The sequence below is a fragment of the Bos grunniens genome, chromosome 1 (assembly GCF_055505025.1).
Source record: "Bos grunniens cultivar Pamir isolate PY7600 chromosome 1, Bosgru_T2T1.0, whole genome shotgun sequence".
Classification (NCBI taxonomy): Eukaryota; Metazoa; Chordata; class Mammalia; order Artiodactyla; family Bovidae; genus Bos; species Bos grunniens.
This window is the reverse complement of record NC_141165.1, coordinates 121,557,706-121,585,031: the sequence shown is the minus strand read 5'-3', so window position 1 is coordinate 121,585,031 and position 27,326 is coordinate 121,557,706. Positions and strand designations below refer to the sequence as shown.

Here is a 27,326-nt window from a genome sequence, read left to right as displayed (position 1 = left end):
GAGTCGGACACGACTAAGTGACTTCACATTCACATTTCACTTTCCTAAGTCCAAAATGAAAACTAAGATTAGATTAAATTGTCTTTGATAAAAAAATAAAATGAAAAAGACTCAGTTATAATGGGGCCTTAGAAGCTCTTCAGATAATACTCAGAGTAATGCTTCTCTCTTCTTAAATAGTATTATATAGCATTAGGAAAGCAAGAATTTTCTTTTCCCTGTAAACCCTTTCTCTATTGTCTAACCCTCTTCTCAACTTTCTGCTTTTGGCAAAAAAAAAAAAAAAAAAGAGTTATTGGTTGGATAGAGAAGAGCCTCCTAGATTACCCATACCAAATGAAGAAAAAATCACAATAGGAATGGTAAAGAAAGTTTCACACCATTTTCCAGACTCCATGACAGATAGCCTTTGATAGATAATTATAGGCACATTTCTTTCTGGAAACAATTTACCTAACCTTGTAGATGGTTCAAATGAGAAGCTACCATTTTTGCAGTTATTTTTCTGATATTTTTAACTTTTTATACACACACATAGAAAAATTGAAAAGTATTCAATAATCCATAACACAACTACACATGAAAAAAAACTCATTAGGCTGAGGGGACTGTGCCATCCTAGTGAGAGGTTATGTTAATGCAAGGAAAATATGTAGGAGGAAACATACAGCATCATAAATATCATGCCTCTGTACAAATACAAACCAGCTAAGTAGTGGCAAATTCAATGAAATCATAAAAATTAAACCAGGATAAGACCTTGGAAAACAATGTATCCAACTTCATATTTAATGAAGAATAAACTAATATTTAAACCTGTATAAATGGATGACAAAGGTCAAACTAAAATGACAAGTGATTAACCCATGCTACAAACTTTTGGAAAGTATTAATATATGACTGTCTTTTGACTAAGTTTATCATTATGATCATCAGATATGCAAGCAAATTTATATGTAGATAGTTCAAGTTAATCCAAAAACCAGTTGGACAGATTTTCATTGACTACCTTGATTTACCCAATGGCTGACAAGATTATGACTTTTTAAATTTTCCATATTAAATGGGTGTTCTTGGCTTTCGCTGTGCATGAATTATTATGCATATGAAATTATGGAAGCTTCTACATATACTGGCCTATAAAATTCGAATATGCATAAGGCAGACATTCAACAGGGAAGGAAGTCTAGCAGAGCTATGCTGCAGCTGGTGAATGCCATAGATAAGACTATTTGCCTTCAAGTTAATTGCAAATAACTTTTATCTGAAATGGAAAAGTGTTGCAGTTTTACATTTACTTAAAATCAGCTGAAATTGTATATGTGGTTGCCACGGACTAGGAAAAAAAGTTAGTATTTTCATTCAAATGATGTGTGCTAGCCATCTGAAATGGCTGATCACAGATATTGTCCTATGATGCCAGCTTTACTAACTGTGTATCAAATGTTTTCTTAATTACATGCTATTATATGAAGGATGACACAATAAATATCATGGCCATGTTTTTACTTAATTAGTAATATTCAATTTACTGGAAACTAGTGTTGTTTTTCGGAGAAGGCAATGGCACCCCACTCCAGTACTCTTGCCTGGAAAACCCCATGGACGGAGGAGCCTGGTAGGCTGCAGTCCATGGGGTGCTAAGAGTCGGACACGACTGAGCGACTTCACTTTCACTTTTCACTTTCATGAATTGGAGAAGGAAATGGCAACTCACTCCAGTGTTCTTGCCTGGAGAATCCCAGGGATGGGGGAGCCTGGTGGGCTGCCATCTATGGGGTCGCAAAGAGTTGGCCACGACTGAATCGACTTAGCAGCAGCAGTGTTGTTTTTGGCTCTTTGTAAGGGTATTCCTGAATGTTTTATTCAGAAAGTTGGCTGAAGGTTATTTTATTCAAATGTCAAAGAAAGACTGATGTATTTTATTCTAATGAAATAAAGCTATTTTTTGTGAAGTTATAATCATGTTTTCTAAAGTTTTAACATCAAATACTTTTATATTATCATATGTGATAGTCGTTCAGATGTTTCTGACTCTTTGCGACTGCATGGAGTATTCAGTCCATGGAATTCTCTAGGCCAGAATACTGGAGTGGGTAGCCTTTCCCTTTTCCAGGGGATCCTCCCAACCAAGGGATCGAACCCAGGTCTCCTGCATTGCGGGTGGATTCTTTACCAGCTGAGCCCCAAGAGAAGCTCTAATATTATCATATATGCTATTCTAAAATTTAATAATTAGTGTCTTAAACAATAGTAATATACTTATTTTAATTATTTTTCTGTTTCAAAGATCAGTTAAATATTCATTTTGAATGAGAAGACAGGAAGGTATGCTCTATACTCAGCTGCCTTCACTGTACAAAGAGAAAAATACGTGGTGATTGCATCTAGTAGAGGAAGGCGCAGCACAGAGATGCATTGAGGAGACCTGGATCGTTGTTAGCAGGGAGAGAACAGAGAGCACGCATTAGGAGAGGAAAATGAGAGAATACAATGGAGAAAGGAAGAAGCAAAGTAAATGCAGAGAGTGGCACAAACAAAGCAAACAGGGCTAGCTCTTTAAAATCAAGGGTCAGTTTTATGACAAAGGAAAACAAATTTCAGTTCTCAGCATTGCGTGCTGGGAAGAATAGGGAGATAAGGAATGACGAGTGTTCTGGAACTAGCCAGAGCAAGGGGGCAGAGTAGGAAGGTCTTGAGCTCACCACCTCCTGCAGACACACCAAAGCTACAACGACACACAGGGCAACTGTCTCTGAGAGTAACTGAACACCGGCAGACAGATATTCTACAACCAAAGACATAAAGAAAAGACCAATCTGAGATGCATAAGAGGGGCAGAGACGTGGTCTAGTCTGAACCCACACCTCCAATGTGGCAACTCACAAGTGGGAGAGCTATCCCAACTGTGGATGTCTCCCCAAGAAACGGGTACTGTGAGCCCCACATCAGGTCCCCAGCCTGGGAAACCTAGCAGGGCTTCTGCCCAGGACTGAAACATGGCTCTTGAAGGACTCGTACACAAACTCACTCATCCCCAGGGACAGATCAGAGGCAAAAGCTTATACAGTGCCTGGGCCATATGAGAAGGACTGATGGACTAATTTCAGGGCTCGTGCAGAGGGACAGGGATCTGGTGGAAGTTTCTCTGAGGATGGGAGCAATGGTGTCACCACTTTCTTTTACTCTCCTTCCACATAGCTAGCTGGTGTGGGCTGATACCATTTCTTTCATTCTCCCTCACCTTAGCTAACACAAAGCAACCCATTCCACCTATCCCCTGAGGACCCACCCTGCACATCTTGCCCACTACAGCTGGCCCCTCCAAAGTAGCTCCCACCTGCCACATCTGGCAGGCCACCCCAGCTAACACTAATATCTCCCCAAGGTGACTCTTACTCTGGGGGGCCAGCCCTCCCCACTAGGGCCATTGCAGCAGTCACAGTTGAGCCATGTCTCACTAGTCAGTGATGCTTACTAGGATTCTGGCAGCTACTGTGACTGATCCTCGCAGCCAGCCTGGGAACCGACTCTGCCTGCCTATGTACCTGCAGTAATCATGGTCCAACCACAGTCAGAAGATGCATGCAGCCCCCACAGGAAATACTCCTGGAGCATCTAGCTCTGGTGACCAGGGGACATTGTGCCACTGGACTCCAAGGGACAATTTCTTTTTAAGGCCATTCTTTCAAGACTGGGGATGTAACTGATAAACCTAGACATAAAAACAAACACAGAGTAATACTCCATTGTGTATATGTACCACAGCTTTCTTATCCATTCATCTGCTGATGGACATCTAGGTTGCTTCCATGTCTTGGCTATTATAAACAGTGCTGCAATGAACATTGGGGTACACGTGTCTCTTTCCCTTCTGGTTTCCTCAGTGTGTATGCCCAGCAGTGGGGTTGCTGGATCATAAGGCAGTTCTATTTCCAGTTTTTTAAGGAATCTCCACACTTTTCTCCATAGTGGCTGTACTAGTTTGCATTCCCACCAACAGTGTAAGAGGGTTCCCTTTTCTCCACACCCTCTCCAGCATTTATTATTTGTAGACTTTTGGATTGCAGCCATTCTGACTGGTGTGAAATGGTACCTCATAGTGGTTTTGATTTGCATTTCTCTGATAATGAGTGATGTTGAGCATCTTTTCATGTGTTTGTTAGCCATCTGTATGTCTTTTTTGGAGAAATGTCTATTTAGTTCTTTGGCCCATTTTTTGATTGGGTCGTTTATTTTTCTGGAGTTGAGCTGTAGGAGTTGCTTGTATATTTTTGAGATTAGTTGTTTGTCGGTTGCTTCATTTGCTATTATTTTCTCCCATTCTGAAGGCTGTCTTTTCACCTTGCTAATAGTTTCCTTTGATGTGCAGAAGCTTTTAAGGTTAATTAGGTCCCATTTGTTTATTTTTGCTTTTATTTCCAATATTCTGGGAGGTGGGTCATAGAGGATCCTGCTGTGATGTATGTCGGAGAGTGTTTTGCCTATGTTCTCCTCTAGGAGTTTTATAGTTTCTGGTCTTACGTTTAGATCTTTAATCCATTTTGAGTTTATTTTTGTGTATGGTGTTAGAAAGTGGTCCAGTTTCATTCTTTTACAAGTGGTTGACCAGATTTCCCAGCACCACTTGTTAAAGAGATTGTCTTTAACCCATTGTATATTCTTGCCTCCTTTGTCGAAGATAAGGTGTCCATATATGCGTGGATTTATCTCTGGGCTTTCTATTTTATTCCATTGATCAATATTTCTGTCTTTGTGCCAGTACCATACTGTCTTGATAACTGTGGCTTTGTAGTAGAGCCTGAAGTCACGTAGGTTGATTCCTCCAGTTCCATTCTTCTTTCTCAAGATCGCTTTGGCTATTCGAGGTTTTTTGTATTTCCATACAAATTGTGAAATTATTTGTTCTAGCTCTGTGGAGAATACTGTTGGTAGCTTGATAGGGATTGCGTTGAATCTATAAATTGCTTTGGGTAGTATACTCATTTTCACTATATTGATTCTTCCAATCCATGAACATGGTATATTTCTCCATCTATTAGTGTCCTCTTTGATTTCTTTCACCAGTGTTTTATAGTTTTCTATATATAGGTCTTTAGTTTCTTTAGGTAGATATATTCCTAAGTATTTTATTCTTTCCGTTGCAATGGTGAATGGAATTGTTTCCTTAATTTCTCTTTCTGTTTTCTCATTATTAGTGTATAGGAATGCAAGGGATTTCTGTGTGTTGATTTTATATCCTGCAACTTTACTGTAGTCATTGATTATTTCTAGTAATTTTCTGGTGGATTCTTTAGGGTTTTCTATGTAGAGGATCATGTCATCTGCAAATAGTGAGAGTTTTACTTCTTCTTTTCCAATTTGGATTCCTTTTATTTCTTTTTCTGCTCTGATTGCTGTGGCCAAAACTTCCAAAACTATGTTGAATAGTAATGGTGAAAGTGGGCACCCTTGTCTTGTTCCTGACTTTAGAGGAAATGCTTTCAATTTTTCACCATTGAGGATAATGTTTGCTGTGGGTTTGTCATATATAGCTTTTATTATGTTGAGGTATGTTCCTTCTATTCCTGCTTTCTGGAGAGTTTTTATCATAAATGGATGTTGAATTTTGTCAAAGGCTTTCTCTGCATCTATTGAGATAATCATATGGTTACTCAGCCATTAAAAAGAATACATTTGAATCAGTTCTAATGAGGTGGATGAAACTGGAGCCTATTATACAGAGTGAAGTAAGCCAGAAGGAAAAACATAAATACAGTATACTAACGCATATATATGGAATTTAGAAAGATGGTAACAATAACCCGGTGTACGAGACAGCAAAAGAGACACTGATGTATAGAACAGTCTTGTGGACTCTGTGGGAGAGGGAGAGGGTGGGAAGATTTGGGAGAATGGCAATGAAACATGTAAAATATCATGTAGGAAACGAGTTGCCAGTCCAGGTTCGATGCATGATGCTGGATGCTTGGGGCTGGTGCACTGGGACGGCCCAGAGGGATGGTATGGGGAGGGAGGAGGGAGGAGGGTTCGGGATGGGGAACACATGTATACCTGTGGCGGATTCATTTTGATATTTGGCAAAACTAATACAATTATGTAAAGTTTAAAAATAAAATAAAATTAGAGAAAAAAAAAAAAAAACAAACACAGAGAGTTAGGTAAAATGAGAAGACAAGTGAACACCTTTCAAATGAAAGAATAAGACAAAACTTAGGAAAATAACTAAATGAAATAGAGAAGCAACTTACCAAATGAAGGGTTTAAAGTAACAGTCATAAAGATATTCAACAAACTCAGGAGAATACTGCATGAACTCAGTCAGAATGTCAAAAAAAAAGGATGTAAGATATACAAAAAAAATCAGTCAAAGCTGAAGAATATGGTAAGTAAAATGAAAAATGCCTTAGAGGGAATCAATAGACTACAGATGTGGAAAAATGAATCAGTGATCCAAAAGATAGAGTAGTAAAGATCATCCAATCATAAGAGAAAAGAGGAAAAAGAATTTTTAGAAATCAGACTAGTTTAAGAGACTTCTGGAACAACAAGTAAACTATCATTCATATTAATGGATCACAGAGGGAGGAGAATGGGAAAAAGGTAAAGGAAAACTATTTGTAAAAAGAGTGGCTGAAAACTTCACTAATCTGATGAAGGAAATAGATATCCAAGTTTAAGATTCAGAATCCCAAATAAAATGAATCAAAAGCGACCCACTCCAAGACATATTACAATTAAAATGTCAAAAGTAAGAGACAACCTTAAAAGGTAACAAAACCTTAAAAGCAGCAAGATAAAAATAACTAGTTACAGATAGAAGAGCACCTCTAAGACTAGTTGTAGTGTTAGTTGCTCAGTTGTATTTGATTCTTTGTGATCCCATGGACTGTAGCCCACCAGGCTCCTCCATCCATGGGATTCTCCAGGTAAGAATACTGGAGTAGGTTGCCATTCCCTTTTCCAGAGGATCTTCCTGACCCAGGGATCAAACCCGGGTCTCATGCATTGCAGATGGACTCTTTACCATCTGAGCTACAGTAGAAATGTTACAGGCCAAAAGGCATATATTTATCCCTTGCTATATTTAAAATGTGGAACATTTTAAATGATATATTTAATATATATTTAAAATGTGGAACATTTCTCAGCCATAAAAAATGAAATCTTGCCATTTTCAACAACATGGATGGACCTATAGGGCATTATGCTAAGTGAAATAAGTCAGATAGAGAAATACAAACATTGTATGATTTCACTTATCTGTGGAATCCAAAAAACAGAGCAAATGAATAAACAAAACAAAACAGAAACAGACTCATAGATACAGAGAACAAATTGGTGGTCAACAAAGAGGAGGGAAATAGGGGTTTCACAAAATAGGGAAAGGGATTAAAAGGTTGAAACTTCCCATTAACGAGTAAACATGTCCAACTCTTTGTGACCCCATAGACTACATACAGCACACCAGGCTCCCCTGTAGTGATCAATTCGTAATGATACAAATGTCAAATCATATGTTGTATACCTGAACCTAATATAGTAATGCAGGTCTATTATACTTCAATTAAAAATAAAAATAGAATAGAAGAAGAAACAAACTGTCCTAGAAGAGATACACTGTCTCTGGTTGTAATTTTACTCATATTTTTGAAATTCTTGGACTAATTTCTATTCATCATTGCATTATAGTCCCTTGTGAAATGACTGACAAAGAGCTGGTCCTCAATAAATATTTTATGGATAAATGAGTAAATGCAAGTGAGAGTGTTAATCACAAAGGTAAAGGATTACTTTGTTACACAAAATGTGGTCCTGTGACCAACAGCAACTTTGTTATACTTGGTAGAAAGTTATGATATCAGACCCTAGACAAACTGACAGAATTAAAATCTATTTTTAGCTAGGTCTCATATCTAGTTAGAGTGAACAAATCTCTAACTAAATGATTTCTATGCATTTTTAATTGAGCTAAAATTGGTATTTAAATAACATTATATTAGTTGCAGGTCTTCAACATGATAATTCAATCTTTGGACACACTACAAAGTCATCACCATAATAAATCTTAGTTACATTTTAAAGTTTAAGATGCACTGGGCTAGAGTTTACATATCATCCAGATTTAGATAGGCAGATTTTAAAGAGTTCATCAAAAATAACAAGCATAAGTTTATGACACGAACCTCTAAGAGGGTTTAAAGCAACAAATGAAAGTTGGGGAGCTCTAAGAAGTGAAAATTTAATTGTACAAATAATCCTGATGATAAATGAGTGTGTGCTATGTAACAAAAAGCAAAAGCAATACTAAAATGATGTTTGACAAGGAGTTCTCTGGAGTCGAGGTTCTTAAAACAAGTATAATGCCTAATATTTAATAGGCAATTTTTATATACCAGATGTTTTCTATATATCATATACTAGGGTCTTTATATAAATTATTTCTCCTTTATATAATAATTAATATAATTCATGTAATACTTGCATTTCAAAAAAGCTGTTAAAAAAAACTATAACTAGGGTATGAGAAACTGTGACTAAGGTTAAACTATAAAACTAGGGTGAGTGAAAGAGCAAAGAAACAGGGAGAGGGTAGAAAGGAGAGACGAGTCCTAGGGAGAGGGCTGAACAACGAAGTACAGGCTGGAATTGGAGTTGGTAGGCTGATCCTAGAGATTTACAAAAACAGAAACTCAGGCTTTGAAGTGTATGCTATACAACACCACATAACTACTCTTAATAATATGTTTGGTTTTTAAATTAAAACATAGAGAAAACTTAATAATTAAAAAATATTGAGAAACTGTTTTACCTTTGAAAATTGAAAACGTTATGGGTGAGCCCTATTTCAAAAAAACTACTCATCCAATGTACTTAGTAGGACTCCTCTTATACAATAACAGGCTTAATTAATTAAGCTCTGTTTTAGGCTCTCATTTTCAACTTTGGACTATGACTATGATGACACTTTAAGTCATTACATAATTGGCATAGAGCTTTGGACAAATTATATTAAAATCCTGTGGGGATTGCCCTTAATAAGCAATAATTTATCAAAAGCTTTACTAAGCTGTTAGTCTCGTTCCACATTCATAAGAAGAAACAAAAGTATAAAGATGTAATAAACATATCATTTTAAAAATAATCACAATTTTTTCTCCATCAAGGACACAAATTAATCAATCTTAAATATTAATGTTTTGAGATAATTTTATTCCATTATAATACTTGGGAGTCTACTTTTTGTCCTAGTAAATTCCCATTAATAACAGTAAAGCCTGTTTGATATATATTATTAAACACTGGCAAAGATTCAGGTGTAGCGTTTATGTTGATTTTTTTCAAAGGCATCCTTATTTTCATTGACATTGTTTCTATAACTACAACTCTGTAGAAATAACCACAGGACATAGGGCAAGAAACAGACTGTTTAAGTACATAATGATTTTTTGGATGTTCCCATTTTATATTCCAATTGGTTGAGTACTCACTGGTACTAAGGCATGCAAGACACCCTATCTGGATATTCAGAAGCTGTTTAGTTGCAAATTACATTTGTATGAGATAGCTTTAAAATTTAGCTTGTATGTGTTGACAAGATTTTGATCAAATGATTTGCAACCTTGACAATACTTCATTGTGTCAAAACCTAATTATTTTGTTCTGATTTCCTTGGTTTCTTCACATAAGTTTGATTACATGTTGTGTAATTGTTTACCCTCTCAATAGAAGTTCATATAATATGTGTCCCAGTATATTCAGGGTAACTGTTGGAGAAAGAAACATTTGGCATTACTTACATATGTAATTTTAGAAAGATGAAATTAGAAAAAAAAAGTTAGATACCTTCTTTAAGTTACCAAACTAGTTAATGGCTAGGTGAAATTCAGACTCAAATTAGTTCAATTCTAATGCAAGTCTCCCTCATGATCTTTATGGCTAGTTTACTCATGAATGCAGAGAGAAAACTGCGATAACTGCAATTTTCCTGTTGCCTTACCAAATACAGAATAAAGGAGAATTTGTTAAATGGTATTGAAAATATTAAAACTATATAAACAATGGTTGTAGGTAAAACACAATTATAACAAAACATCATCAAAGGTATTAAGTAATATGAATTTATTGACATTATTTCTTGATAACGCAAGTTTTTAGCTAGAGTTTGATTATACAGTAGTTTAATGTTGTTCATATCTGTTTATATGAATTTGATCATCAGGGTTTTTTCCTTTCATCATAATAGGCTTACTAACTATCCATTGTTACAATCACATATTCTTCAACATTTTTGCCCAGCTATATTACACAGTATAGTGTGCAAAACACCTTGCTGCCATTCTTTCAGTTGTGAGAACAAAGAACAATGTGGCAACAGATAAGAATATCATTTAAGTGTTTGTGTGTATTTTGCTCACTACTCCTCAATCCAGTTTTAGAGATTAACTAACTGTGGCCCAATTCACGATTTCATAGTGACAGACCTGGAAGTTTGTAGTTAAGTGAAGTATCCACTTCATCATTTTGCCAATGTTTGAAAATAGTTCAATGATGTAGTTTGAAAATAATTCAGTGATGTAGTCTGAAAATAATTCAATCATTGAATTCAATGATTCAATAATTCAATGAGGTATCCACTTCTTCATTTTGCCCCTGGAAGTTTGTAGTTAAGATGAAGTATCCACTTCATTATTTTGCCCATGTTTGAAAATAATTCGTGGATTTAGCTAGCTAGAATGGGAATTTTAATGATTTATATAAAAGAACTGATCTAAATTATGAAACCAATTTTCCCATTTATAGTTTAGTTATGACAGTATTCTCTAGAGATTAGTTTAGGCATATCTTATACCTACAAGAAAATAATCATTATTTTGTAACAGGGGTTATCTCATGTATTATGGAATTATCAAATTATATTTATTCAATCTCTTCATACCTTTGTATTTGACTTTCTTCCAAAAGAACTGAGCAATCATCTGATGAATTTAATGAGTGAATGAAGTCAATCTGAATTATTACAAAAAAATAAAATGCTTTCCCATAAACTTAGGGAGAGGTTGCTTATTTTATTGATTTACTTTGCATTATGAATTTTCATTTTACTCTGCAGTCTTTTTTCCAAAAGAAAAAAAAAAGCTACTTAAAATAATGCTTTAAAAAGTGACCTTTTAATGTCATAGAATGAGTCAGTGGATCTTACTTGTGAGGTTTATGAGGTCAAGTTAATCTGTAGTTAGCCAAATAATTCAAGGAACACATAGCCATTAAGTCAAGGTTACATTATTTAGGTCTGCACTACTTGTGTCCTTCTACACTATTTACATTCTTTTACAACTTCCCAGCTTTTTCATTCATTTTTGCACCTTATGGCTGAGTTTTATAATTGTCTTAGTGCGGTCAGCTTAATTGAAAGAAACAAGAGGACATCAACTTAGTCGTCACTAGGATAGATATTATTATCAAAATAGTGCCATTTAATGAAAACTTTCTGGCCAAAGATCAAGCAATAGATTATTAGTGTCTTATCTATTAATATATGTTATATCCCTACATATTTAAGATTAAAAATAAACAAGACCTTTAAGCACTGACACTTTCTGGATCTTTCAACTAAGCTTTTGAAAGAATTTGTGATGACTTAATTCACACACAAGACTTAAAAACTGTAAACTTAAAAACTGAGGTTCTAGTCTTTTTCTCTCTGAGAATCAGGCTTTTAAAATGTAATAAGATATATAAAGAAGCATCCTAATTACTCATCCTCTACTTACTCAGAGTAACCCTGGTTGAATGCTGTGACTGTGTCTTTACTGGATTAAGAATCTGTGTACTGAATAGCAAATGGAGTATCTCTAGAGCACAATGTCATGTTGCAGCTTGCAAGGTGCATTTTCATCACTGATACCTAAGCAAATTTGCTTGCTGAAGTAGCAATAGTAGAAGCACCTGACATCCTCTTCACATCACAGGTGACACTTTTCATACATCTTCACTAAATATATTCTACTCCCCCAAATGTATTACAGAATTATTAGCTCCAATTCAGTTCAGTTCAGTCACTCAGTTGTGTCCAACTCTTTGTGACCCCATGGACTGCAGCACACCAGGCTTCCCTGTCCATGAACCACTCCTGGAGCCTACTCAAACTCATGTCCATCGCGTCAGTGATGCCATCCAACCATCTCATCCTCTGTCGTCCCATTCTCCTCCCGCCTTCAATCTTTCCCAGCACAAGTTCTAACATGGCACCTGGAAACATCCCTCAGTGCAGCAGTTAGATACACTCCTAATCTGTTGGTTGAGGTGGTATAAACTTGGACTCTTTCCATGGCTGTCATCTACAAATATTTGTTACAAATTACTCTGGCAACAGGTATAAAATTGGGGTAGTCAATGTTGTATCTCCTATGGAAATTACTGTGGTTGGTTCATTAGGAAGGTCATAAATCTCGATTTCCTCTTGGATTATTTTCACTATGCTTTCCTAAATGAGTAGCCATAACCACATAGTCGGAGAGCTGTAAGATAAGGGTGGGAATCATGCAAATCATGGCACAGGGAATTGAGGTTTAAGAATTAAATGGGCGTTTAAGGTTAATGAGGTTTAAGAATTTACATGAAATAAATGTTAATGATAACCCAAAGTCATTACCCGTAATAGTTCAGCTAACAGTTCTTGAGTACTAAATGCCAAGCATTATTTTTAGTGTTTTATATACAGGATCTCATTTAAATATATGATGTCAGAGAACAAGCATGAGCTCACCAACAGAAGAAAGATTGGCTGGAAAATACACGTTTAGTCTATAAGAAACATTTACAGAAGATCATCTTTGGATGATAGAAAATTTTGTGAGGTGAGAGAGCAGAAAGAAGTTTTCAATGACTGGAGTTCCTTTCTGGAAAAAAAGGACCTAAGACAGTGGATTCAGGGTAAACTCAGTCCTGGGTGGATCCACTTGTGCTCTGTACAAAATATCTGTCCCACTGTATCGGCACTAGAGACCTGGTCTAGTGCTGGAAAACTGCCACCTCCTGATACGGAACCAAACTTGGTTCCATCACATACATGCAGTTAAGCCAATCTACTACACTGGGTTGTGATGAGGGAACGTGTAGCATTTCTTTTGGGGCACCAAGTATAGAGTCCAGGCAGCTAATGCTCAAGCGACCTGAATTCCTAGTTGGCTTTCAGGGAAACACTTTTCACTTTTTTTTGCCCCACTGCATGACTTGCCAGATCTTAGTTCCCTTACCAGGGATTGAACCCCAGACCACTGCAATGAAAGTTCCAAGTCCTAACCACTGGACCACTAGCAAAGTCCCAAGAAAAGGATTTTAAAGACAAGGTGAAGACAGGGGCTGTGGAGTGTATGATCAGCTTGTGGACAGGTAATGAGTCAACATCATCAACCTGGTCTCAACTCATTCAAGGCCTACCTGCTTATGGGCAGCATACAAGTAACTTCTTTCACTTGGTAGAGGTTTCAGTCTCTGCCAAACAGCTCAAAGGATATGGCTCAGAATATTATCCATGGCCCTTGAGGAGGAACTAAAGGTCCCTGACTTTGTTTAATAGCTAAACTATTATTATTCTGTCTTGCTTAACAGTTTTCCTTTCCTTCTCCATTTTCTCCTGCTCCAATTAAATTTATTCTTTGGAACTTGAGGAAGGCCTAGGAGGCTAAAATTTTTCTATAGACAAGAGGCAAGCGGAGGGAAGGCCGCATAGGGTCCTGTTCTGTTACATTACCAAGAAGCACTAAAGCTTCCCTGCTTGCTAAATTGCTCAGTCATGTCCCACTCTTTGCAACCCCATGGACTATAGCCCATCAGGCTCCTCTGTCCACGGGATTTTCCAGGCAAAGATATTGGAGTGCGTTGCCATTTCCTCCGCCAGGGGATCTTTCCAGCCCAGGATCAAAGTCAACACAGGTCTTTGGAGTTCTGATAGCCTGCAACTGAAGGGAGTCAGTCTACTGGGCTACAAAGACACTGGATTAAAGAAGAGATTTAAAGCCAGGAACTGGAAAGGCCAACTATTTTCTCAAGGTCAAATCCAGGTCATAAGACTAGAGATGAATTCTAATGCATCTGGAGAGTAAACCACTACAGATAGCATGGAATAAAGCCTTAACTAAACCCTGGTCCCATTACCCTGCCTACCTCCCTTCTCCTCTCCCACCTCAATCTCAATTATATTCAGGAAATGCCTGCTTTGTGAAATTGTGGATAAAGAGATCTGTGGGTCCTCTCGGTGGATGGTTTTCAGTCCCACTTCAGAGGACCGCCCTCTATTACTCCTTCTTCGCTTTCCGTAACTGACCTCAGCTCCTTCCTAGCCACCCAACAGGATAAAAAGAACCACTGGGAAGGAGAAGCAAAAAAAAAAAAAAAAGGGGGGGGGGGGGGACTAAAGTCGTTACATTTTAGATGGTTTCAGAAAGGTTATTCACGTCATTTCCAGATTCCATGAACAGATGATCTGCAAGGGTATCACTCAAGTTAAAGAGACGAGACTTTTTTCCTCCCCCGCCCTTCTCCACGCATCAGTGGAAAGGGAGGGAGGAAAAGGAAGAGAGAAGAGAGAGGAGGCGGAAAAGTGAAAGAAGATAGATGGAAAAGGGGTGTTGAAGGAAGGAAGGGATGAGGGCAACAGGAGAGGAGTACTCCGGGTGGTAGAGAGCCCGGGGCGTCCGCCCACCCGCGCTCGGGACCCGCCCCGGCGCTTAGCCAGAGTCCCGCAGCGCGCAGCCAGCTCAGCGGGCCCGAGAGCAGCCGGGACGCGCCGCCCTCCGCCCGGCGGCCGCCGGCGTCCCGCACCGCAGCCCCTGCCCTCCCGCGCGTCCTCCCCCCACCCCCACCCGGGGGGTCCGGGATACACCTTTCCTGCTCCGGACTGCTGCGGCGAGCGCTCGGGTGAGTGTGCGGCTCAGCGCTCAGCCCGGGAGAGCGCGCCGTGCCCGCGGCCGGAGCGCAGGTGGGGAAGGGGCGCGGGGGAGCCCCGGGCAGCGGCTGCCCTGGGCGGGAGGGCCGGGAAGCCTTACGGAGCTGTAGCCGAATTCCTTTCCTTCAGTTCTTCTGGGGCAAAAGCAGCAGCTCTGGAATTTCAGAATCGCCCTTTCGCACTCGGTGTACAACCTCTGCTCCGCCGGGCTGAAGTTGTGGGAAGCAGGGATGGGCCAAGGCGGAGAAGGTGGTCCAGGCTGGGAGGCGGGGGCCCGGCCCCGTCGCTGGGGTGAGGGGTGGCGGTCCGAGCCGGCGACACCCCACCTCGGGGATAGGCTCCCAGCGTTCCTGCGTTGTGGTGGAGAGAGAAGGGGCTCGGGCCAGAATGCAGCCCTGGAAGGACAGGCGGGAGAGTCTAGAATACATCCCTCGGGGGGATCTGGGGAGAACACTGGGGAAAGGAATTAGAGATATGTGTGGAGCCGGGCGGAAGCGTAGTTGGCTGGGGGTGGGGCGGGGAACAGCAGTTTTCTACTTGATTTCCCGAGGGTAGGAACCCTCGAGCTAAAAGGGCGGGAGAGAGCTTCCACCTCGCGTTAACGAATGGCTGCTGTGGGTCCTGCGCGTCGAAGGAAGGCACCTTCTGATTTAGGAGCAAAGGTGAAACAGAGGTTGGAGTGAGGGTTCATCCTCAAGGCTCCTGCCTCTCCCAAAACTGGGAGAGCCGCATCGTGTGCCCGGAAAGTTAAGGAATAAATGGAGGAGACGGAGACGAGGAGGAAGAATACAACCAGAGATTAGCATTTTGGGTGCCTCAGTGCTGCGTTTGGGTTTTGGGTGATTTCTATTTGCATGCAAGAGGTGGACCCGATAAGGTGAGAACAGAAAATGCGCTTTGGAAGAAACCTTGAGAAGACTTCTTTGCTGCATGTAAAGTACGGCCCAGGCACCTTGACAGTTGTAATACAGTGAAGCTGATTTGTTATATGAACATTTCAGATGACGTATAAGCAGGAAGCATCACCCTCCCCGCCCCTCAGTTTTTCTGGAATGTCTGTGCTGTTATATCGTTGCAGTTTGGTGTGCTATACCCAAAGCCAGTAAAATGAAGCACATTCAAAATGGTTTTCTCCTGGTTCCATTTACATCCAGATCTTTAAAATTTTGTTTGTTGATCAACAATCTAATGACCCTTAAGTTTGAGTTGCCCACTGTGTTAGATGAGAGAGGTGGACTAGACTCTGAGACTCTGAGCTGGCTTTCACTGAAGAAGTGGGAGTGTCAACAGCCAAAGCAAACCTAAGCAAGACTCTGTCTTTCCTCTGGGCTCGAAGATGCTGTTCCTCCTTGTCTTTCCTTTTCTCCTTCAAACACGTAGGCGGGTTCAAGTATCATCACTTTGTGTATCCCAGAAAAGTGTCCTTCTTGCTCCCCTCCACCCCTTCTGATCAATGACAGGGTCTGGCTTGATAAGGAAAGTAGTTATTTGCTGTTTCCAATCCGAAGTTGTGTTCTGTGCTTTGGATAGATAGTTCATTAAACTCAGATGTTTGTAGAACAACTATTATACCTACCTGTACTAGCTTTGCTGCTAGTTTAGTCGCTAAGTCGTGTGCAACTCTTTTTGCTACTCCAGAGAGTGTAGCCCACCAGGCTCCTCTGTCCATGCGATTTCCCAGGCAAGAATACTGGAGCAGGTTGCCATTTCCTTCCCCAGGGGATCTTCCTGACCCAGGGATTGAATCTGTGTCTCCTGCACTGCAGGCAGATTCTTTACAGCTGAGCCACGAGGGGCAGCCCCCTGTATTAGCTGAAGAGTTCCCAGATATTAAAAATAACTTATTTATTTTGTCCAAGGGAGTATATTTTCCTATACCTTCTTTGGTCAGTATGAATCATTTGTCAAGCTTCATCCACTAAGACTTATTACAGAGCTGATGAGCTTAAGGTGTATCAAGGGGTTGTTCTCTCTTAACAATGTATAAAGATCTCTGTTGGAATGAGATTTAAAGAATAATTCAGTTTTTGCTGCTTTACCTCACAGGCAAATTTTATAGATGACTGGGATTAAGCAATAGTAGCACATTTGTAAAGGCAGTGTTTTCATTGTTTTAAATACATAAATATATTACTAAGCTACTTTATAAAGACTTAAAGATGCTGATAAAAATATTGCAACATATTCATATTTCTTAAGAAATTAAAAATTTTTTAATTTAAAATTGGGTGCCTGTCTCTTTTCAAAGACTTGTAAATTTATAACTCAATTCTTTATTTTTTTTTACTTTACAATATTGTATTGGATTTGCCATACATCAACATGCATCCACCACGGGTGTATACGTGTTCCCCATCCTGAACCCCCCTCCCACCTCCCTCCCCATACCATCCCTCTGGGTCATCCCAGTGCACCAGCCCCAAGCTTCCTATATCCTGGATCGAACCTGGACTGGCGATTTGTTTCTTATATGATATTATACATGTTTTAATGCCATTCTCCCAAATCATCCCCCCCTCCCTCTCCCACAGAGTCCAAAAGACTGTTCTATACATCTGGGTCTCTTTTGCTGTCTCGCATACAGGGTTGTTGTTACCATCTTTCTAAATTCCATAATTTTCTTATCTTTTTCTTATCTATTCATTGTGGTCCTTTTGAATTTGATTAACTGTTACTGAAATTATTTCAAAGATTTTTGAAAGGTACTTGCTGGGAAAGATTGAGGGCAGGAGGAGAAGGGGACGACAAAGGATGAGATGGTTGGATGGCATCACCGACTCGATGGACATGAGTTTGAGTAAGCTCTAGGAGTTGGTGATGGACAGGGAAGCCTGGTGTGCTGCAGTCCATAGAGTCGCAAGGAGTCGTACACATCTGAGTGACTGAGGTGAGCTGAGCTTCTGGTATAATAGTAATACATGGCTGATGTAAAACAACATGGACATGATAATATTTGAAAAGCCATGGCAGGATTCTCTTTATTCAATTTTAGTTTAAGAGGTGGGAAGGATGCTGTTTGAGGCAGAGTAAAGGAGATGCAGTGTTACTTCCTGGTTGCTATTAACAGAAAACACTAATAATTCTTAGGTGGTGGAGTCCTGAGAGCCCTAAGGAGGCTTCTGTACTGATCTGATATAGAGCCACAGCTCTGTGCTTGGTATCACAGTCAAGTGAGAAACCTCACTTTCCACTCCCTCAGCCTTAGACAGGTGAGAGATACTAATTTCTTTTCTAAAAGTGAAGTACACTTGAAGTACTGTAGGGAAACTTGAAATTGGCATCTATAACAGAAATTAGTACTTGAACTTGGACAAATATAAAGAGAAACGTTTTAGAGCCCAGGGATGGACATAAATAGGCAAAAATTATATCACTGAGTACATACAAGTATTAAAAAGGAAGGACAGTATTGACCTGATAATTTCTGCCATTCCCTGGTGGTATTTCCTTCTCTCAAAAGTAGTATGTTGTCTGTTAGCCCATGGTATGGGGTATCTGTGTTCTTGTCTGTATAATGGGAAATCATTAAGGAATTTCTAGTGGGAAACTTTTACCAGGATCCTCTTACTATTGTGTCAAGATATCTCTTGAAAGATAAGAGGGGGAGGTAAGGAGGTTATTAAGAAGCTATTAGAATTTCTTAGCCTATTCTTCAGCCAGAGTGATAGCAATGGAAATGATGAGAAGTGGCAGAATTCTGGATGCATTTGGAGGTAAGGGTGACAAGACTTGATGAAAGATTAGATGTGGTTGCTGACAGAAGGAAAGAAACCAAGGCTCATGTTGAGATTTATGACCAGAGTAAGTGGAAGAATGCATTTGTCACCAGCTGATTTGGGAAGATTAAGGAGAAGCAGTTAAGTTTTTAACAACCTATTGGATATTCTGGGGGCTTCCCCTAAGGGCTCAGACAGTAAAGAATCTACCTGCAATGCAGAAGACCTGGGTTCAATCCCTGGGTAAGGAAGACCCCCTGTATTCACCCACTCCAGTATTCTTGCCTGGAGAATCCCATGGACAAAGGAGTCTGGCATGTTACAGTCTCTGGGGTGGCAAAAACAGTTGGACACGACTGAGAGACGGACACTCACATTTTGATTAGATATTCAGGTGCAGGCATCAGTGTATAGCTGGAATTTAAAACAATGGGACTTTACAAAAATGATTTAAGGAGAGAATGTATTTAAAAGATCAGACTGAGAAAAGATCCCTAGAACAGCTCAAAATATGGACACTCAAAAGAACAGGAGCTAGAAAAGGAAACTGAGTTGTAGCAGTCAGTGAAATAGGGGGAAATCTAGAAGGCTATAATATCTTGGAAGCTGAGAAAAGAAAGTATTTCAGCAGGAGGAAGTGATGATTAACTACGTTCAGTGCTATGGAAGAGTTAAATTATATGAAGACAAAGAATTACCTTGGAATTATGACCTTGATACGAGTTATTTCAGTTAAAATGATGGTGACAAAAGATTGATAAGGATTGAATAAAGACTGGTGACCTAGTGATTCCAATCCTAGGATACATCTTAGGGACATATTTTTACTTTGAACAAATAGTATACGTTCAAACGTATTCCCTGAAGCTTTTTATATTAATAAACAATTGAAAACTGTTAATACTTATAAATGGAAAACAAGCAAAATAAGCCATGTACATCCATTCAATGGAATATTACATAGTTGCTAGAATTATTAAGGCTGCATTCTATATACTAATATGAAAAGATCTTCAAGGTATATTAAGAAAAAGTTATAATGCAATGTGCATGTTGTGTTATCATTTGTTAAAGAACAAAAATGAGCCTATTTTTTGGAAAGTGTATACTGACGGAATGGATTATAGTGTTTACCTACAGGGGGCAGGGGGCGTGAATGGTAGTAGGAAAGGGAGATTAAATCTTGTATAGACGTCAATACCTTTGAGTTATGTGCACATAGGTTAATTATTTAAAATACTAAATCTATACGTAAATCTAAAAGATGATTTGTACTTTAAAATAATAATGGTACAGAAGTAAGAATGGGAAGTGAGGAAGTGAATGCTCTGTATAAAGTAAGTCCTTCAAGAAGTGGATTAAAAGTAGCTGGAGCAGACCATGGAGATTTGTTCTTAATATGGGAGCTTTAATGTTGGAATTAGACCAATGAGATTGAACTAGACAGAAATACATCTGCATGCCCAGTCGTGTCCAACTCTTTACAACTCCATGGACTGTAGCCCTCTAGGCTCTTCTGTCCATGAGATTCCCCAGGCAAGAATACTGGAGGGGGTGGCCATTCCATTCTCTGGGGGATCTTCCCATATTCCCGACCCAGGGATTGAACAGTGGTATCCTGCATTGCAGGAGAATTCTTTACTGTCTAATGTTGATTTCTTAAAAAAAAAAAAAAAAAAAAGGACAATGGTGGAAGTAAAACCCCTTAATAATTGGTAGAGATGAAATTCCAGAAACTAGTCAAGGATGGAACTAACATAACAGAACAGGGACCTTTGCGCACAAACCCTCAGATCTGAATCAGTCCCTTGGTCAGTCTCCAGCATTCCGAAAGCTAAGTGCTGCCTGGAATGGTGGTATAAACTATTCTAACAGACGCTACTGTAAAGTCTTAGTTCTAATATCATTTGGACACTCAACTTCTCATCACGTTCTTTTTTTTTTTTTTAACCTGTTTCTTTGGCGGGGGGGAGGGGCATCCTCTCTAGTTCTTTCCAGCAGGTGGACCACACCTTGCCACCCTTCTCAAAACTAACTCTGTCTCTTTCCTCTTTACTCTTAGGATAATTCTTTCCTGGGGATTCAGAGACTCCCAGGAGTGAAGGTCCCTCACTATCTCTAACTCCTGCATATTTATCTGCTTACTTGCTTCCCTTCCTCACAGTTGTGTAATCCTGCTGACCTCCCTCTCTGCTCTGGGTCCCACAGCTGCCCCATTCCAATCTGAACTTTGCTTCATAAACCATTCCTTTTATCACCTGCCACTTTATCCTCTTCTTGATTTAATGACTTCATCATTTAAGTATATTACTGAGATCATATCATGTCCATACTTAAAATAAGCAAACAGAAAGCCCTCTAATTTTCCTGAGTACCTTCTATATTTAGTCTCCTATTCACTCCTTCTTTACTCAACTGCCTTCTAGAAAAAAAATTGCACATAAGTATAAACCTTTGCAATAATTTTTCTCAATTAGGAGACTCACTGAAGCTCATACATGGGAAAAAGGAATCCTTCCTGGACCTTCTTATTAAATAATTTCATTCAGTTCAGTTCATTTCAGTTGCTCAGTCGTGTCTGACTCTTTATGACCCATGAACCGCAGCACGCCAGGCCTCCCTGTCCATCACCAACTCCTGGAGTCCACCCAAACCCATGTCCATTATGTCGGTAATGCCATCCAACCATCTCATCCTCTTTTGCCCTCTTCTCCTCCTGCCCTCAATCTTTCCCAGCATTAGAGTCTTTCCAAATGAGTCAGCTCTCCCCATCAGGTGGTCAAAGTATTGGAGTTTCAGCTTCAACATCAATCCCTCCAATGAACACGAAGGACTGATCTCCTTTAGGATGGACTGGTTGGATCTCCTTGCAGTCCAAGGGATTCTCAAGAGTCTTCTCCAATACCACAGTTCAAAAGCATCAGTTCTTCTGCGCTCAGCTTTCTTTATAGTCCAACTCTTATATCCATACATGACAATTGGAAAAACCATAGCCTTGACTAGATGGACTTTTGTTGGCAAAGTAATGTCTCTGCTTTTTAATAGGCTCTCTAGGTTGGTCATAACTTTCCTTCAAAGGAGCAAGCGTCTTTTAATTTCATGGCTACAATCACCATCGGCAGTGATTTTGTAGCCCCGAAAAATAAAGTCAGCCACTGTTTCCACTGTTTCCCCATCTATTTGCCATGAAGTAATGGGACCAGATCTTCGTTTTCTGAATGTTGAGCTTTAAGCCAACTTTTTCACTCCTCTTTCACTTTCATCAAGAGGCTCTTTAGTTCTTCTTCACTTTCTGCCATAAGGGTGGTGTCATCTGCATATCTGAGGTTATTGATATTTCTCCCGGCAATCTTGATTCCAGCTTGTGCTTCCTCCAGCCCAGCGTTTCTCATGATGTACTCTGCATAGAAGTTAAATAAGCAGGGTGACAATATACAGCCTTGACATACTCCATTTCCTATTTGGAACCAGTCTGTTGTTCCATGTCCAGTTCTAATTGTTGCTTCCTGACCTGCATACAGGTTTCTCAAAAGGCAGGTCATGTGGTCTGGTATTCCCATTTCTTTCCACAGTTTATTGTGATCCACACAGTCAAAGGCTTTGTATAGTCAATAAAGCAGAAATAGATGGTTTTCTGGAACTCTTTTGCTTTTTTCCATGATCCAGCAGATGTTGGCAATTTGATCTCTGGTTCCTCTGCCTTTACTAAAACCAGCTTGAATATCTGGAAGTTCACGGTCCACGTATTGCTGAAGCCTGGCTTGGAGAATTTTGAGCATTACTTTACTAGCGTGTGAGATGAGTGCAATTGTGTGGTAGTTTGAGCATTCTTTGGCATTGCCTTTCTTTGGGATTGGAATGAAAACTGACCTTTTCCAGTACTGTGGACCCTGCTAAGTTTTCCACATTTGCTGGCATATTGAGTGCAGCACTTTCACAGCATCATCCTTCAGGATTTGAAATAGCTCACCTGGAATTCCATCACCTCCACTAGCTTTGTTCATAGTGATGCTTTCTAAGGCCCACTTGACTTCACATTCCAGGATGTCTGGCTCTAGGTGAGTGATCACACCATCGTGATTATCTGGGTCGTGAAGATCTTTTTTGTACACTTCTTCTGTGTATTCTTGCCACCTCTTCTTAATATCTTCTGCTTCTGTTAGGTCCGTACCATTTCTGTCCTTTATCGAGCCCATCTTTACATGAAATGTTCCCTTGGTATCTCTAATTTTCTTAAGGAGATCTCTTAAGTCTTTCCCATTCTATTGTTTTCCTCTATTGCTTTGCATTGATCACTAAGGAAAGCTTTCTTATCTCTCCTTGCTATTCTTTGGAACTCTGCATTCAAATGGGTATATCCTTCCTTTTTTCCTTTGCTTTTTGCTTCTCTTCTTTTCACAGCTATTTGTAAGGCCTCCTCAGACAGCCATTTTGCTTTTTTGCATTTCTTTTTCTTGAAGATGGTCTTGTTCCCTGTCTCCTGTACAATGTCATGAACCTCTGTTCATAGTTCATCAGGCACTCTGTCTATCAGATCTAGTCCCTTAAATCTATTTCTCACTTCCACTGTATAATCATAAGGGATTTGATTTAGGTCATACCTGAATGGTCTAGTGGTTTCCCCCAATTTCTTCAATTTAAGTCTGAATTTGGCAATAAGGAGTTCATGATCTGAGCCACAGTCCCCTCCTGGTCTTGTTTTTGCTGACTGTATAGAGCTTCTCTATCTTTGGCTGCAAAGGATATAATCAGTCTAATTTCGGTGTTGACCATCTGGTGATGTCTATGTGTAGAGTCTTCTCCTGTGTTGTTGGAAGAGGGTGTTTGCTATGACCAGTGCGTTCTCTTGGCAAAACTCTATTAGCCTTTGCCCTGCTTCATTCTGGACTCCAAGGCCAAATTTGCCTGTTACTCCAGGTGTTTCTTGACAACTTTTGCATTCCAGTCCCCTATAATGAAAAGGACATCTTTTTTGGATGTTAGTACTAGCAGGTCTTGTATGTCTTCATAGAACCGTTTGACTTCAGCTTCTTCAGCATTACTGGTTGGGGCATAGACTTGGATTACCATGATACTGAATGGTTTGCCTTGGAAATGAACAGAGATCATTCTGTCGTTTTTGAGATTTCATCCATTAGCTACTCCCAAATAAGATGATGGGTCCTAGTTTTTCCAAATGTGAGGATGAATCTCAGTTTCAGTATTGGCCATTAACAGTCATCTTTTCCTGTATCCAAGTCCTAACAATACGTACTACCTTCATGATTTTTTCTGTTCCTTCACACTGTTTCTTTTTTAAATACTTTCTCTTTAAATCGAATCACATTTTAAATAAAACATTATAAATAAACAAAATTAAATTCTTATCACTGTTTTAGTGCAAAATCAATATTATTGCTACCTGTGAGACAAAATGATTTTAATAAGAACTATGACAAAAAATGGAGAAGGCAATGGCACCCCACTCCAGTACTCTTGCCTGGAAAATCCCATGGACAGAGGAGCCTGGTAGGCTGCAGTCCATGGGGTCGCCATGAGTCGGACATGACTGAGCGACTTCACTTTGACTTCACTTTCATGCATTGGAGGAGGATATGGCAACCCACTCCAGTGTTCTTGCCTGGAGAATCCCATGGACAGAGGAGCCTGGTGGGCTGCCGTCTATGGGGTCGCACAGAGTTGGACATGACTGAAGCGACTTAGCAGCAGCAGCATGACAAAAAATGATGATGATACTGTTTTAATCAGATGCTTATTGCCAGCTAAAAGCCTTGAACCTGAAGCTCATAAGGGAAATAGCAAAAGTTAAAAACAAATTTTGACCAAATATCAACTCTCTCAAGGGATTACTCCAAAGGGAAAGAAAATTAAAAGGGGAATCAGTTCCTCACTATGTGACACAATATTATTTAATGCCATGAGCTAGTACAAGTAAAGCAATGTTGAGTAGCACAAATGGGACTTGCACCTGGGAAAATTCCTCTCTTCTATATATCCAGCCCAAAGCTCCCCATTAAACTACAGATACTAGAGATCACTGTATTGACAAAGAAATGACCCTTAGGCCCTGTCAACAGGTTCTTAGTTAAATTCATCTTCTTCCTTCCTTAAATATCTAAAAGTGAAAGTGTTAGTTGTTAAGTCGTGCCCGACTCTTTGTGACCCCCAGGACTATATAGCCCACCAGGTTTCTCTGTCCATGGAATTCTCCAGGCAAGGATACTGGAGTGGGCTGCCATTTCCTTCTCCACAGGATCTTCCTGACCCAGGAATCAAACCCAGGTCTCCTGCATTGTAGGCAGATTCTTTACCATCTGAGCTACCAAGGAAGTCTAAGCCTGTTATATTCCATATCCTGTCAGAAAAATTCAGTTTCTTTTGTTTAAAAAAAAAAAAAGTTTTTCTCCATACCCATTCAAATTCAGTCTGATAGGTCTCTTGAATCGGTTTTCCTGATCATCTGTTAATTTGCTTTAACTCAATATGCCTGGCCTGGATTCTTTTAAAACCTTCAACCTCATTTCCCTGGACCTAGCCTTACCTCTGTGAATCATTTGTCCCACATTCTCACAAAATTAATTTTAGAGATTAGTTCTATCCCATGCTTTGGGGACACCACTTGCCTTTTCCTTCTGGGAACAAGCCAAGCCATGTACCTCACTTTCCCAAACTTCTTTTTTATTTCTGCTCCTGTTTACTTCCTGCCACTCCACCTTGTCCACCTGCAGCTATTATGCTTCAGCAATAGGAAATGGCTCACACTTATCTGACATGTGTGGTTTTCTTCTCTGTTCATCCCTTCGCTCTGAATATCCTCCCTTCTGCCTACCAGATTCTTAGTTATTGTTGTTTTTCAGTCACTTAAGTTGTGTCTGACTCTTTGCAACTGCATGGACTGCAGCACACCAGACTTTCCTGTCCTCCGGTATCTTCCAGAGTTTGCTCAAGTTCATGTCCATTGAGTTTGTCAGGCTATCTAACTAAATTCTTAATTGACCAAATGCAGGTTTATTTGTTTTCCTTTCCAGAGCCTATTCTTAGCCAAAAAAAAAACAAAACCTCACTCTTGTGCACTAGTTATGGCCCTTTCGCTCCCTTCCATGCTATCTTCACCGTGCTGGTTTTTTTCTTTTTTAATTGTTTGACCTCATCACATGGCATTTGGGATGTGTGATCTTAGTTCCCAAGCCAGGAATTGAACCTGCCGTCGTAGTGGAAGTGGGGAGTCTTAACCACTTAACCACCAGGGAAGTCCCCATGCTGCTTGTATTTTATTTATTTACACGTATCTCCTGTCCATTAGACCACTGAGTCCTTGGAAGCAAGAGTTGAGTCTTTTTCATCTGTTTCTCCAGACCAAATGAACCATAGTACTTGGTACAAAGAGTGTCAAAGGGAAACTTCTTTTACTCCTATTTCCTGGGGTAAGAACATTTGTCAACAAGCTGTGACACTAAACTTTTCATAAATACTCTTGGGTGGGAGTCATTTTTTAAAAAATTGCTTCAAAAACTTCTTTTTCTCTAGTCAGTGGTGGTTCTCTTTATGGCATTTTACTCTTTCAAACTGTCTCATAAAATTAAAAGGAAAAAAAAACTCAGAGAAACTTCTTAACTTAATCTACTGTACCCACAATCTCTAAGACAGATGGCTATTTTTCTTATATAATAAAATCTCAAGGGAAGAAAATTGTATAACCTCACTCAAATAACCCACTTAAGTATCCTACTACCTTAATTTTTTATGCAATATGAATTGACATTGCTGAGGTCATTTCTCTTTTTTTAAATGGACAATATGTGGTTACATTTTCAGTCCTTTCATTTTAAGACAATGTCAACTAATATTGAATAAAATTTTCTTAATTAAGTCAAGAGTTATTGATACTCATCCATCTTTTGCAAATGCTTAACTTTCAGCCTTATCTAAGATACAGTGATCTTTGGCTCCAGTTAAATTGGAATCTTTCATCTCTGTGTTATTTATTCATCTTTTAAATTAATATATATCAGTTTATTAACATACACGTAATGAGAATAAATGAAATAAAATCTATTTTGAGATAGATGTTTTATATAAGTAGAAACCAGTATATATGTTAAAGTCATTCAAGGTTATATGCAAATTCTCTAGCCATAAAAAGCCCTAATTTCACAATTATGTTTTTGTTTATTCTTACAGTACTTGGCTTTTTGAGGCATTTGTGTTATTTTTAAAAGTATATAAAGTATGATTTTGTTTTCTTCATCATAGCAAGCAAAATTCCTGACTACTTCTGGGCTAAGATCATTTCAGGAAAAGACTAATTTGGCTCAGTTTATAAGCAAGGGTGACTTAGTTATGTGTGGTATAGGTAACAATGTATAGATCAGTTGCATATTTTCATAGTGTCTTATTAAATAGTGCTTGAAATAATGAGTTCCAGATTTGGAAAGTGGTCATTTCAACATTCTGTCTGCATATTATCCAGGGCAGCCACTACAATTCAGTGCTAAGAATTCAAAGCATCTTTTAGCTTTTCTTTAGAATCTTGGCAGCTGTGCTTGACAAGGCAAAGACCCTTGAGTCTTTTTATTCTAGTTGAAAAAAAGCACTGGAACTCTATTCTTACCTTTCATAACTAAAGACTAGACCATATACAGTTTGGAGCCTTTCTGTTT

General features: G+C 39.3%; 1 protein-coding gene across 1 annotated transcript in view; it reads left to right on the top strand.

The window, feature by feature from the left end:
* The first annotated feature begins 14,789 nt into the window (after positions 1-14,789).
* The window catches only part of HTR1F (5-hydroxytryptamine receptor 1F), a 140,719-nt gene continuing 128,182 nt past the window's right edge, over positions 14,790-27,326 (top strand). The window contains exon 1 of the mRNA XM_086321608.1: positions 14,790-14,922. The gene's annotated coding sequence lies outside the window, so the exon portion shown is untranslated. The remainder of the gene's footprint in view (positions 14,923-27,326) is intronic.